The following is a 13,374-nucleotide window of genomic DNA, read 5'->3' as shown; positions in this document are numbered from 1 at the left end:
TTAATAATACGTTTCAAATACCCATTTTTCCTTGACAGACTTTTTTGCACAAAACATTTGGGTTTTAATCAATCGGCATTTTCCAACAAAAAACTGAAAATTCCCCAATACTAGCTATAGCATAGTTGTTCCCGTGCTAGGTATAGGGCGACCAGATAGAAAGTGTGAAAAATCAAGGCACCTGTTTCTTGGAGGGTAAGATATAGTTGCACATAGAAGACAAAACTCCTTGTATCAGTATATCTGCTTATCCTTCTGAGGTAGAAGATACTGAAAAGCTGCCATACAGACAGAACCTAACCCTTTCTCTGGTAGTGGGCTACTGTCTTGGTCAGTCTATGGCTTCAACTTTTTTGTTGAGACACAGTCAAATCCTGACTCCTGACATAACCACATGCTGATGGGGTTCTCTGATTCAGTTACAATGGTGCGTCGATAAGGACTCTGTTTATGAAAAGACAACAGCTAAATCAACCCATCCTGAGACTACAATCTATAGTTCCAGGAAATCATACCTGATGCTTAAGGTCAGGAAAGTCATCCCCTAAACTTACCGACAGGTTAGTTCTAGAAAAATATAGTGTCAGAGGAAAAATAAGTCTATTTGAGAGAGAGTCAGAGCTCAATATTAAGAGCATATGTGGTATTTTGACCCATTTCCATAATGCATCCATAATATTTTCTGTAGGAAGGGGGAGTTAAAAAAAAAAAAAAGACCACAGTTAATATTCTCCTATGGATACCCCGTTTGCTGATTTCTCTTCAAACTGTGTAATTGGGTGTCTCCGGCAATATGATGAAATGTGCCATAAACATCAAAAAACGGTGCCGAATTAAATCTGCTTTTCATAATCTCCTCTCATTCCCAGACCAGAGACATTTTTATTCAATTTTTCCTGACTAAGTTGATATGTTAAGCCACATAAACATATCAATGCAAATAAATACATATATATATATATATTTCTCAAACGCACATAAAATGCACTCCTTACTAAGATTCGCATCAAGTGTCTACCACATTGTTGCTACTCAATATAATTCAATTGTGTGTGCGTGTTGCATTACTTCTAAGAATGTCTAAAGAGCTACATGCTACTGATTTTTGTTTTGTTCCCAGTTTTCACCTCCAACCAGCATATTTCAATTTTATCTGCACCTGATCAAAAAATTATCCCATTTGCATTAATAGTAAAAAAATCTGTGTCAAGTATCTTTAATATTATTCAAAATAAGACATGAAAATTGGACCCTATTAGATTCAGGAGTTGTCTGTTTTCATAGGCTAAGGCTAGAACCTAAAAGGGACCATTATGATCATCTACTCCAATGTGTTGCACAACACAGATCAGAGTCTTTCACCCTATGTTAATACATGCAGTGTGTAAGTTTCAAAGGTGCCTAAGTAATTTGGGTGCCTGGAACACAAGCACTTAAATCGCTCGGCTCCAGAATTAGGGACAGCGATTTAGCTACCTAATTTCCATTGAAAACAATGAGACTTAGCCAAATTCATAAAGGGACTTAAGCACTTAGGAACATTTTCCCATATGGTCAGGGATCAGCTAGTAAGACTGAATGGACTTATAGGCTCTAACGTTTTACATTCTTTTGTTTCTGAGTGCAGTTATGTCACCAAAAAAAAAAAAAATCTACATTTGTAAGTTACACTTTCACAATAAAGAGATTGCACTGTGGTACTTGTATTAGGTGAATTGAAAAAGGCTATTTCTGTTGTTTTTTGACAAGTGCAGATATTGATAATAAAAATATAGACTATAATAAACACTTTATATTCTATGTTGTACCTGAAATCAATATATTTAAAAATTAGAAAAACCTCCAAAATATTTAATAAATTGCAATTGTTATTGCACAGTTTAACAGTGCAATTAATTGCTATTTTTATTTGCAACATTTTGAGTTAATCACGTGAGTTAACTGAGATTAATCGGCAGCCCTATTAGTAATGCAAGCAAATGTTCGTTAGATTCACTGTATCTACACACACACAAAAATGGGAAAAATCAATAAACAGGATTGATGGGGTCTTGAGGGGAAAAAACAATAATGTTAACCAATAGAAAGTATGATTCCGCTTCGGGTTTCAGTCTCCCCAGACACTAAAGCTTCCTCCATATTTTCAAGCTTTTCCTTACAGGAATGAGACTGGGAAAATCTGGAAAAAGCTTTTCCACTCTATGACGTGAAAGGGAAACCCAGATAGTAGTATCTTAATCAATGTAAAACAAATACAAGTTCATCAATTACGGCAAAACTCATTCACAATCTCTTCTGCAGTTTTTCCACTCCACAATAAGAATAAGCTCCTATGATAAGCAGCGCTTTTCCTTCATTGATCTGAAGGCAAAAGTATTTTGATTCAGATTTTACTCATAGGGAAACTGAGGCATGGAGCAATGAAGTGACTTGCCAAGAGCCACCCAGCAAGACAGTGGCAGAGCCAGGAACAGAAGCCAGGTCTCTTCTGACTCCCAATGGAGTTCTATAGCCAGCCGGATCACACTGCATCTTACAATAGACAGACCTTTCTTCCAGAGCTCAGATGCCAGGGTGTTCCCGTTTGATCACTGGAAAAGCAGTGTGGTGTGATGGACGACGGGGCACAGGAGTGGGACTCCAAATACCTGAATTCTTTTCCCATCTCCACTACGGACCTGTGGCAAGTCACTTTCCTCGTCTCCATCCATACCCCACGTCCATCTTGCCTAATTGTACTATAAATTCTTTGGGGAGAGAGTCCATCTCTTATTACGTATCGAGCACAATGGGACCCTGATCTCAGTCGGGGCCAGAAGTTGCTTCTGGAATATAAATTATAACAAATACAAACAATATTTTTGTATTTTATGACACACTAGCTACATTGTCAAACAAACAAAAATACTGCATTTATTATTTTTAAAGTGCTCCTCCAAGCTGAGCACTAGCCTTTGCCCTTGTGATCTCAGCCACGTAACCACAATAGACTCTCAGACATTAAGACCAGAAGGGGCCATTGTGCTCTTCTAATCTGACTTCCTGCACATTGCTGGCCACAGATCCTCACCCACCTGCTCCTGTAACAACCCCCTCACCTCCAGCTGAGTTACTGAAGTCCTCAACTCATGATTTGAAGACTTCAAGACACAGAGAACCCACCATTTATATTACTGACTGGTGCCGAACCAGAGATTTTGCCAGACCACAGGAGATCAATATCATCTAGCAGCATCACCAACACTTCCACTGCTTGCTGGGCTCAGAGGACACATTTAGGGGTAAAATAGAGCTAAAGAACAGCACAGAACACTGAGAGCCAGGACTAGTGGCTGTAAACAAACTTTATGGGAAGGCAGGAAACTTGGCTAAGTGCATGATGGACATCTGGCTAATTAAAATCACGTTGACTCATGGATGTTGTCGGACTAGAGAGTGCCGGACTGGAGAGATTCAGCCTGTAGTTTAAATCTGCAAGAGACCCTGCTCCACATTGCAGAGGAAGGCAAAAAACAAAAACAAAACAAAAAACAGGAACCCTGCCAATATGATCAGGGGAAATTCCTTCCCAACCTTAAATAGGGTGATCAGTTAGACCCTGAACATGTTAGTAGGACCCAGTAGCCAGGTACCTCGGAAAGCATTCTCTGAAATAAGTCAGAGCCTACCCCATCGGTTGCCCTCCCCCTCTGTTGTATTATATCTGAAATTAAATTGTAGTGTAAAATACAGGCAGTCCCCGGGTTACATAGATCCGACTTACATCGGATCCCTACTTACAAACGGGGTGAGGCAACCCCGCACTAGCTGCTTCCCCCCAGCAGACCAGGGAGACGCGAAGCTAGCACCCCCCCCCCCCCCCCCAGCAGACCAGGGAGACGCGGAGCGGCTTTTCTCAGCAGACACCTCAGCTTGAGAATAAAGGACTGAGGGAAGTGAGGTGTGGGAGAATAAAACTGAGCTCTGGAGAAATGTCTGGCTAGAGTTTCCCCTACAATATGTACCAGTTCCAACTTACATACAAATTCAACTTAAGAACAAACCTACAGTCCCTATCTTGTACGTAACCCGGGGACTGCCTGTACCTAGCACATGGGGGGGGGGGAGAAAGAAAGAAAGCAATTTTCTTGTATATTATGGTGTGAAGTGTCACTTCCGGAGATAGACTGAAAAAAATGAAGACAAGTGTCTAAAACCAGAACTGGTATAAATGTTTCAAATGGAACATTTTTTTCTGTTGGAAAGTGCTGCTTCTTTGAAACAAACTTTCTGTCTGAACATGTTGGTTTTGGCAAAATTTTGTTTAGAACAAAAGGGGATGGCAGGTGGGAAGAATTTGATAAGGTCCATATTGTCCGTGTCAACATTTTTGGAATGGAATGTTTCCATTTTGTGTTTCAAAAGGACCCTTCATTTTGCAATTTATTTCACAGTGTAAAAATGCTAACATTTTAAGAAGCCAAAATAAGAAGAAAATGCTTCGATGGACTCAAAAACAATTTTCCCCTAAATATTTCATTTTGTGGGAAATGGCCAAATGCTTTCTTTTTAGTTCTCATACAGAAGGCCAGCTTTCCTGTGAGGCTGGAATTCTAGGTCCAGCGCAGGTCTATTGGAACCCCAAGCCAGTCCACGGATCACTAAAGGTCAGCTAGTAAATGCATTTAGCATTATATTTCTATACAATATTTCACCCTAAAGGAATTCCCAAGCACTGTATACTGTCTGGCCTCCCTCACCACTGAAACGCAGCCACCTCTGGGCTGGAATGTGTCAGCTGTTTAACACTATGCAACAGGTTTTTTTGGAAAAGGTGTGTGTGTGTGTGTGTGTGTGTTGCGGGCAGCATCTTCTGTCAAACAACAGGGAACATTTTAGGTAAACTTCAGTCTCATCTGACCAGGACAACTGGATCTTCCATGACTACAAGTGGTCTGGAAGGACTTCAGTATAATAGCTCATCCAGAAGAGAAATCAGAGATCATTGAAATGAGGCCGGGTGGGTTATTGATTTGACAGCACTTGTTTAATCCCCAATACTACTACTTCTCCCGCACTCAGTTCTGTTTGAGGGTGCGTCATCCAAGGCACTGTACCAGTAACCAGGGCAATAAGCACCTTGATGTGAGCATCTCGTAAGCCATGGCCTGAAGTGAGTGTCCCCCACAGCAAAGCCCTCCCCAGAGCCACTGTCTCTGCAGTCCTGGATGTGAGGAGACACTCTTGGATTCATTCCCATTCAGTTGGGTCAAATGCTGGAGAACGTGTCTCTCCTTCCGAGACAAATATGGGGAGGGCACAGGAGATCTATCAACATCTGAATGGTTTTGCCTGAGAAGTCTAGCACCCAGGATCTAACCCATATCCCATCTGGGTCAACTAGCCTGGGTGTGTTGTCAACCTGTGGAACTCCTTGCCAGAGGAGGCTGTGAAGGCTAGGACTATAATAGAGTTTAAAGAGAAGCTGGATAAATTCATGGAGGTTAGGTCCATAAAAGGCTATTAGCCAGGGGATAAAATGGTGTCCTTGGCCTCTGGTTTCAGAGGCTGGAGAGGGATGGCAGGAGACAAATCGCTTGATCATTGTCTTCGGTCCATCCCTCTCTGGGGCACCTGGTGCTGGCCACTGTCGGCAGACAGGATACTGGGCTAGATGGACCTTTGGTCTGACCCAGTACGGCCGTTCTTATATTCTTATGGCTTACAGTACAGTAATTCCTCACTTAACACGGTAGATACATTTCAGAAAATGATCGTGCTAAGCCAAAACGTGTTCTGCGGGGTCAATTTTCCCATTGAAAGTAATGGAAAAGGTGGGGGTTGCATTTCAAGCACACGTGCGCTCGCGGCTCCAGCCTGCACTTGCTAGCAGCTGGCCACTGAGCACAGGCAGCTGCCTGGGGACCAGGACATAAGGTTGGGGGAGAAAGGAGACTGGGTTACAGCAGGGAGGGGAGGTGTTTAGGTCTGGGGAAGAGAAGAGGAGGAGAGGGAAGGGGGATTGGGTTGGGAGTATGCCCCAGTGATGGGTCTGCCGGGACCCATACTGCATCCAGCGAGGGGGGGGTCAGCGGGGAGCGGCGCAGTGAGCGGCGAACCCTCTGCCGCTTTGCAGGGAGGTGGGGGAAGCCCCACGCAGCCACCGACAACAGGCCGGCTGGGGAAACCCAGCCACTGGCCTGCAAGCGCAGGATGGAGGAGAGGTGGCGAGGCATCCGGCAAGAGCGGGTCAGCAGTGAATGGCGCAGCAAGCGGTGAACCCTCCACTGGTTTGCAGGGAGGCAGGGGAAGCCCCACGCAGCCGCCAGCAACAGGCCGGCTGGGGAAACCGTGTTATTTCGGGGACAGTCGTGTTATTCAAAAAACGTACCCTAAAAAAAAAAAAATCATGCTATCCTGAAAACATGTTAAGCGGGCACGTGTAAAACAAGTAATTCCTGTCCCTCCAGACCAACGTTCCCTCTCATCTTTTCCGTCCATGTGCGGAATGCATTTTGATGTGCACCAAGGCATGTGCACCATCAGTAGAAACAAAAAAGCTGAATCTCTCCTGAGTGGCCACACAAGCGCCCAGCTTCCAGGGAATACTTCTGCAGATCAGACCAGAAGGTTTTAGTGTGGATGTGGCAGGAGGGGGGTTTAAAACCCAGCTTTGAGCCTGGACTAACTGAGCAGGGCAGACATACTCGAAACTGTGATCAAGTGATTGATTGGATACCAGGACTTTGCTTTATGCCAAACAGAAAGTTGCATGGCGCCGTACAGGGTAGCGGTTACTAACGCACGCACACATTAATTGCGATTGCAATGTGCGCTTGCTCCCTTGTTTTTTCCTTCGAGGGCTGATGCAGCCGTTGGTGATGGAGAGACTCAGCAGTCTCAGCGGGACCTCACTGACAGGACCTGTTCCAAGTACATTTAAAGTCATGGTGCAAGGTAGAGAGAAAGGATGGTCCAATGGTTTGGGTGATGCACTTTGGGTGATGCAGGGTCAATTCCCTACTAGGAGGGCAGAGCCATCCTTAATGGAAATGGACCCTGGGCAAACAGGAGGGCAGCTTCCCCACACAGGACCCTTCCTATCTGTGCCTAGGGAATGACAGGGGCCAGAAGCAAGGGGGAGAGTGCTTCCTGCAGCTGGGGGAGGTTCTCAGAGGTGGCTCTGACCACCCACACAGGAGAAGTTGTCATCCTGTCCCTCCACAGCCTGGCCAGGACTAGGAACTTCAGCCCTGCACATGATAGGAGCCCCCAGCTGGGTCATGCCTGCTCTAGGCCCAACACTGCAGGGGTCTGGAGTTAGGTGTGGGGGGGTTGCCCTGGGCTGTTACCCACATTGCCTGCCCAGAAGCCCAGCCCTGAGTGGCCTTAGTCAAGTCACTTAATGCCCCCATGCCTCTGTTTCCCCCTCTGTAGAATGGGGACAATAGCACCCCCCCCCCACACACACACACACACCACCTCACAGAGGTGTTGAGGATTACTATGTCAATAGGGGCATAGCTATATCTTATTAAGCAGCTGGTTGCATTTTTTCACCTATTTTTTTTGAAGTGTGGTTTTGGGTAAGTAAGAAAGATTAATGTCTTTAGTCCAAATTCTTGAGGTTTGCTGAAAAAGTTGAAAGTCCAAATGAAGATCTGGTTTTCGTTGACACTTGTCATTGAAATAGTTCAGCGAGGTGGCATGGCGGGTGGGGGGACATTCTTGATCTTATTCCTGCGCATCCAGAAATATAATTTATGCCATCATGTGCCGAAAGCGTTCATCTGCTATGTACATTGGTCAAACGTCTCAGACACTTCGCCAAAGGATCAATGCCCACAAAACGGATAGACAGGATCACAAAGAAAAAACAGTTTCTTACCATTTCAACCAGAAAGGACATTGTCTCAATGACTTGATTACCTGCATCCTGCTTTAAACACCTTTTAAGACTTCACTTCAAAGAGAATCCTCTGAACTGTCATTCATGCTTAAATTCGACACTTTACACGCAAATTTGAATAAAGACGCTAATTATCTTACCCATTACAAAGATAGCTTCCCCAATTATCACCCTCTAATATCATTAGCTCACAGACATTTACCTTCCCTCCCTTTCCCCCTCCTCCATCCCCCTTCTGCTCTGAAATTTGAATTGTCCTTTTCATATGTGTTCACTTTTTTTTTTAATTGTATCCTTTGGTATATATGGTTGTGACAATTTTCTTCCACTATCTGATCTGAGGAAGTAGGTCTGGCCCACGAAAGCTCATCACCTATTAAACCATCTTGTTAGTCTTTAAAGTGCTACACAGTCCTGTTTTTTGTTTCAGCTGCACCAGACTAACAAGGCTACATTTCTACCGCCTTAAATAAAAGCATTCTGGTCTACGGTGAAACATGACACATCTCCGAACTCACAATACCACCTTAATTCCCACCCTGCTCTCCTCACCTTGGAGAAGGAATGTTTCTGAAGCAGGACCAAAAAAAAAAAAAAAGAGACATTAGTGACTAACAAAAGGTGCAAGAACCAGCGAAGCAGAAGGGAGAGAGAATTAGTTTTGCTTTCAGACACACACCCCCAAGGTGTCAGGACTGCCTACAAGCAAAACTTCTGTCTCAGGCTTGCTTCTCTGACCTGCTTAAACAGAGCAAGGTCGGAGATGGGCTTTTGATTGCAGACACCTCTCCCCAATTCGATTTGTTTGCTTTGCACCCACCCATGTTTCAGCCTCTCAAGGAGCTTGCATTTTTTGCCTCGCACAACAGTGTTGTTCTAACTCTGGCCATATGAATTAGGCGAGGGTCAAGGTTTCCACAAGTTCTCAAACACACACAATTTCTGATTTCCAAAACTGCTCAGCACAGCTTCTGGTGAGAGTAACGGGGTGGAGGGGAGAAAACCCCTGGCCTTAACTATTTCATTCTGCCTAAGAATTTCACCTGCGTTCACTTTATAAAAGCCATTCCCCTTTAATGCGAATGGAGGATCCCCAGAACCATGATAACTAGGCTTGCCAGATGCTTTCACCCAAATCCTGAACATGGCAGGGAAAAAAAAAACTTGGTTGAGCAAAAAAACCCCAGGAGAGGAAAGTTGTTGAGCAAAAAACAAACAAAAAAAAAGGTTGCTGCGCCTTTAAGACTCCCCATGCTCTTTGCTTCTCTCCACCCACGTCAGATGCGGCAGGGGAACAATGTCCCCACCAGCCTTTCATCCGAGAAAAACAGAAACTACCAGACATTTTACATGTCCGATATTATCTGGTTGGTTTTTTTAACCGGACAGGGGCCAGAAATAATGGACTATCTGTGCAAAAACCGGGCACCTGACAACCCGAACGATAACCAGTAATGGAAACAAATACGTTAGGGGCGCGTTTACCTGAGTGCTGTCTCCTGATGATGGCCGGGCATACGTTTTGGTGACCAGGCTTCCATGCGGAAGCTTACAGCTGACGACACCCCCAATCTGGTCCGGGACAGATGCATGGCCTGGACCAACAGCTTTAGCATCTCAATGGAGCTTAGCTGCTGTGGCAGGGGATGAGAGGGAAATGGTCTCTCAAACGGGCGCCAGACCATCAGGACTGGGGCTGCCGTTTGCCCTGTTTTGTTATTTATATCCCTGGCTGCAGTCCTGCTTTTGGGCTAATGGCCGTGGTGCACTGGTAGGATGCTTTGTAACCTGGCTTGACAGCCCCACTGATTTAACTCCCCTGCCCCGTCATATTATCCAACTCCCGCCCGCTACCAGATTATTTCTGGAACCGTCTCCTGGGGTCCTCACGATGTTGCTGAGTGGCCCTGGCGGCCCCGGAGGTCCAGGCGAGGTGGTGGCATCGGGAAGACTCAGGGCCTGACGTGTAACTGCTTCCACAAGGTGCTCTTCGTGCTGGCTGCGTTTGCAGTACAAGCCAGGAAAGGCCTCTACCGTGGGGACGAACCCAGCTTCCCTCCCTGGAGGCCAAAGCCCGTTCCCTCCGCCATCAATGGGAAGTCTCAACGGACACACAGGCCCGACTCCTGCTGACTTCTGTGGGAACGGTGCCAGAGCCGGGGCTGCCTAAATGGCAGGCGGGCCACAGAGCCCTCCTGGCACGTCAAAGCCTCAGGCAAAGCAGGCCCGACTCTCCTCTGGCCCACGGGGGTGTAGATTGAGAGCAAGCCACGCTGGAGGGCACGGAGAATCCGACTCCATGTCTTCCCCTCCCCCGTCCGTCCCGTTGTTGTGACTAAAACCCTCCCAGACCAAACCTCCTGAGATAAAACTCTCCTTGCTAATTCTGTCCCTTTAAGGTATTCACATCTTCCCCTGTGACCCTGGGGTCTGCGCTTCTTTCATGTGTTTGCCTCCACAGTCCCCCGGAAGGCAGGACAGGGTGATTATCCCCATTACACAGATGGGGAATGGAGAGACAGAGAGACTAAGTGACATGCCTGAGGCACAGAAGAAAGTCATTGATGTGTCAGGGAATTGAACCCAGATCTCGAGTGCCAGCCGAGCTGCCTAAACACCAGACAGCCTCCCTCGCAGCCAACAGCGAACACTGGCTAGGCCCAATCCAAACCCCATTAAAATCAACAGGGATCTTCCCATTGAACTCAGCCTGCCCTTCTGTATCAATCACAGCAATGCCTGAGACTATCTGAGGTAGGGGCTGTGCAAATACCATTCAGTTACAAGGCTCAATGACTTGTAGCCTCTATTATGTTAAAAAAAATTCTGTCTCATCAGTGCTTTGCTTGGGCTTCCACTCAACCTTGTCTACACTAACCCTGCCGTCAAGCTAATCTCCGTGACTTCAGCTCTACGAATAGCGTCGCTGTGGTCGACGTATTTACCGCGGCGTCTTGTGGGCAGTAAGAGCAGTAGGGATTGCTCTCCTGTTGATGCTGGCTAATTTTCTCATCCTAGTGGAGTACCGGCATCGAAGGGAGAGTGCTCGGAGATCAATTTATTACATCAATTTATTACAATATCTTACTGCCCCTGTATAAAACTATGATACACCCACATCTTGAATACTGTGTACAGATGTGGTCTCCTCACCTCAATAAAGATATTTTGGCCTTGGAAAAGGTTCAGAAAAGGGCAACTAAAATTATTAGAGGTTTGGAACAGGTCCCAGAGGTTAAAGCGACTGGGATTTTTCAGTTTAGAAAAGAGGAGACTGGGGGGGGGGGGGGGGGAATATGATAGAGGTATATAAAATCATGAGTGGTGTGGAAAGGGCGGATAAAGAAAAGTTATTTATTAGTTCCCTAAATAGAAGAACTAGAGGACACCAAATGAAATTAATGGGTAGCAGGTTTAAAACTAATAAAAGAAAATTCTTCTTCACACAGCGGGTAGTCAACCTGTGGAACTCCTTGCCAGAGGAGGCTGTGAAGGCTAGGACTATAATAGAGTTTAAAAAGAAGCTAGATAATTTCATGGAGGTTAGGTCCATAAAAGGCTAGTAGCCAGGGGATAAAATGGTGTCCTTGGCCTCTGTTTGTCAGAGGCTGGAGAAGGATGGCAGGTGACATCGCTTGATCATTGTCTTTGGTCCACCCTCTCTGGGGCACCTGGTGCTGGCCACTGTGGGCAGACAGGCTACTGGGCTAGATGGACCTTTGGTCTGACCCAGTATGGCCGTTCTTATGTTCTTATCTAAGCAGACAGGATAAATAGATGGCCAGTGGACTGGTCACCACCATCTCGATCCCCGGCCTAGTGGAGACAAGCCCTGACAACAGGGCCGGCCCACAACATTTTAGCACCTGAGGCAGGGAGCTCAAATGATGTCCCCATGCCCCCTCACGTGGGCCAAACCTTCGAAAGGTCTCAGTTCTCTGGGTCCTAGTGGCGTCCTCCTCCCCCCCACAATCTGGCACCTGAGGTGGCCGCCTCAGTTCGCCTCATGTTAAGGCCAGCCCTGCCTGAGAAATGCCAAATGGCATTTAAAGCAATATCTAACCACAATTCCTTTGATCTGGTGAGCAAGTTGGCCTGAAAAAAAATGGACACCGTTTTCTTTTTTTAAGGATGGAGCAGGAAATACATGCCAGCCCCAACGTCTGATGCACTGAAAAATTCCTGCACTGTTACGCGTAGCTAATACATTGCCATGCTATGTAAAGAATTCAAATATTTTTCTTCATGTTCATCTTTCATTTCCTTGCCAAAGCTACATCAATAGTTGGAGGAGAAATATCACCAGCAAATAGTTAAAAAAACCACCCAAAATATAAAGACCCCCAAAATGGGGGAAATTGCTTCCTGTCCGATATCACCTATTTCAAATGAGACAGAAATGCTCATAATCTTGTAAAATGAAAGCCAACCACAGACTTGTACCTGCCTGAGATGAATAAGTATCCCATTATCATGAAAAATGACAGCCCCAGGCTGTGATTATGCTACTATTGTATTCTAAACAGCATGGTTTGTCAAACGGAATAAATCCTCACACAATAAACTTCCTTTTTAAAAAAAACTGTTTGAAGGCAAACACACAATTTATTATTTTGCTTAACATCGCGTTCTCCGTATTACTGATTATTGGGCGGACAGCACCGTGTTTAAGCATGTGTTTAGAAGCGGCCATGCTGCTGGCAAACTCTGCCAACGTGGGACATGGGAATGCAGGAGCAACGTTCCTCCCCTGAGTAAACCCCACTGACCTTAGTGGAGTTCGAATGGCATTGAGCCTCTTAAAAGGCACATTGAAATCACGCATTCCTAAAGAGGACTGGCAAATGTCGAGAAGTGAAATATTTGCCTTTGCTAGTTTCGTTTTGGTTTGGTACCTGTCGCCGAGGGAAAGAGAGAAGAACTGCGTAAAAGACTTGCGCGATTTCTTGGAACATGGGGAAGTCAGTAGATGTGATAGATCTTGCCTTTTAGCAATGCTCTTGATATGATCTCCCACAATATTCTTGCCAGCAGGTTGAAGTAGTATGCATTGGATGAATGGAGTGCAAGATGGATAGAAAGCTGGCTAGACTGTCAGGCCCAATGGGTAGTGATCAACGGCTCGCTGTCTGATTGGCAGTCGGTTTCAAGCAGAATGCCCCAACGATCGGTTCTAGGGCCGCTTTTGTTCAACATCTTTATTAATGACCTGAATGAGGAGATGGATTGCACCCTCAGCAAGTTTGCGGATGACACTCAGATAGGGGGAGAGATACATTGGAGGGCAGGGATAGGGTCCAGAGTGATCTAGACAAATTGGAGGATTGGGCCAAAAGAAATCTGATGAGTTTCAACAAGGACAAGTGCAGAGTCCTGCGCTTGGGACAGAAGAATCCCAAGTATTGTTACAGGCTGGGGACTGACTGGCTAAGTAGCAATTCAGCAGAAAAGGACCTGGGATTACAGTGGATATGAGTCAACAGTGT

Source organism: Pelodiscus sinensis, chromosome 9, assembly GCF_052426305.1.
Source record: "Pelodiscus sinensis isolate ZL-2025 chromosome 9, ASM5242630v1, whole genome shotgun sequence".
Taxonomy (NCBI): Eukaryota; Metazoa; Chordata; order Testudines; family Trionychidae; genus Pelodiscus; species Pelodiscus sinensis.
This window is presented reverse-complemented; position numbering follows the sequence as displayed.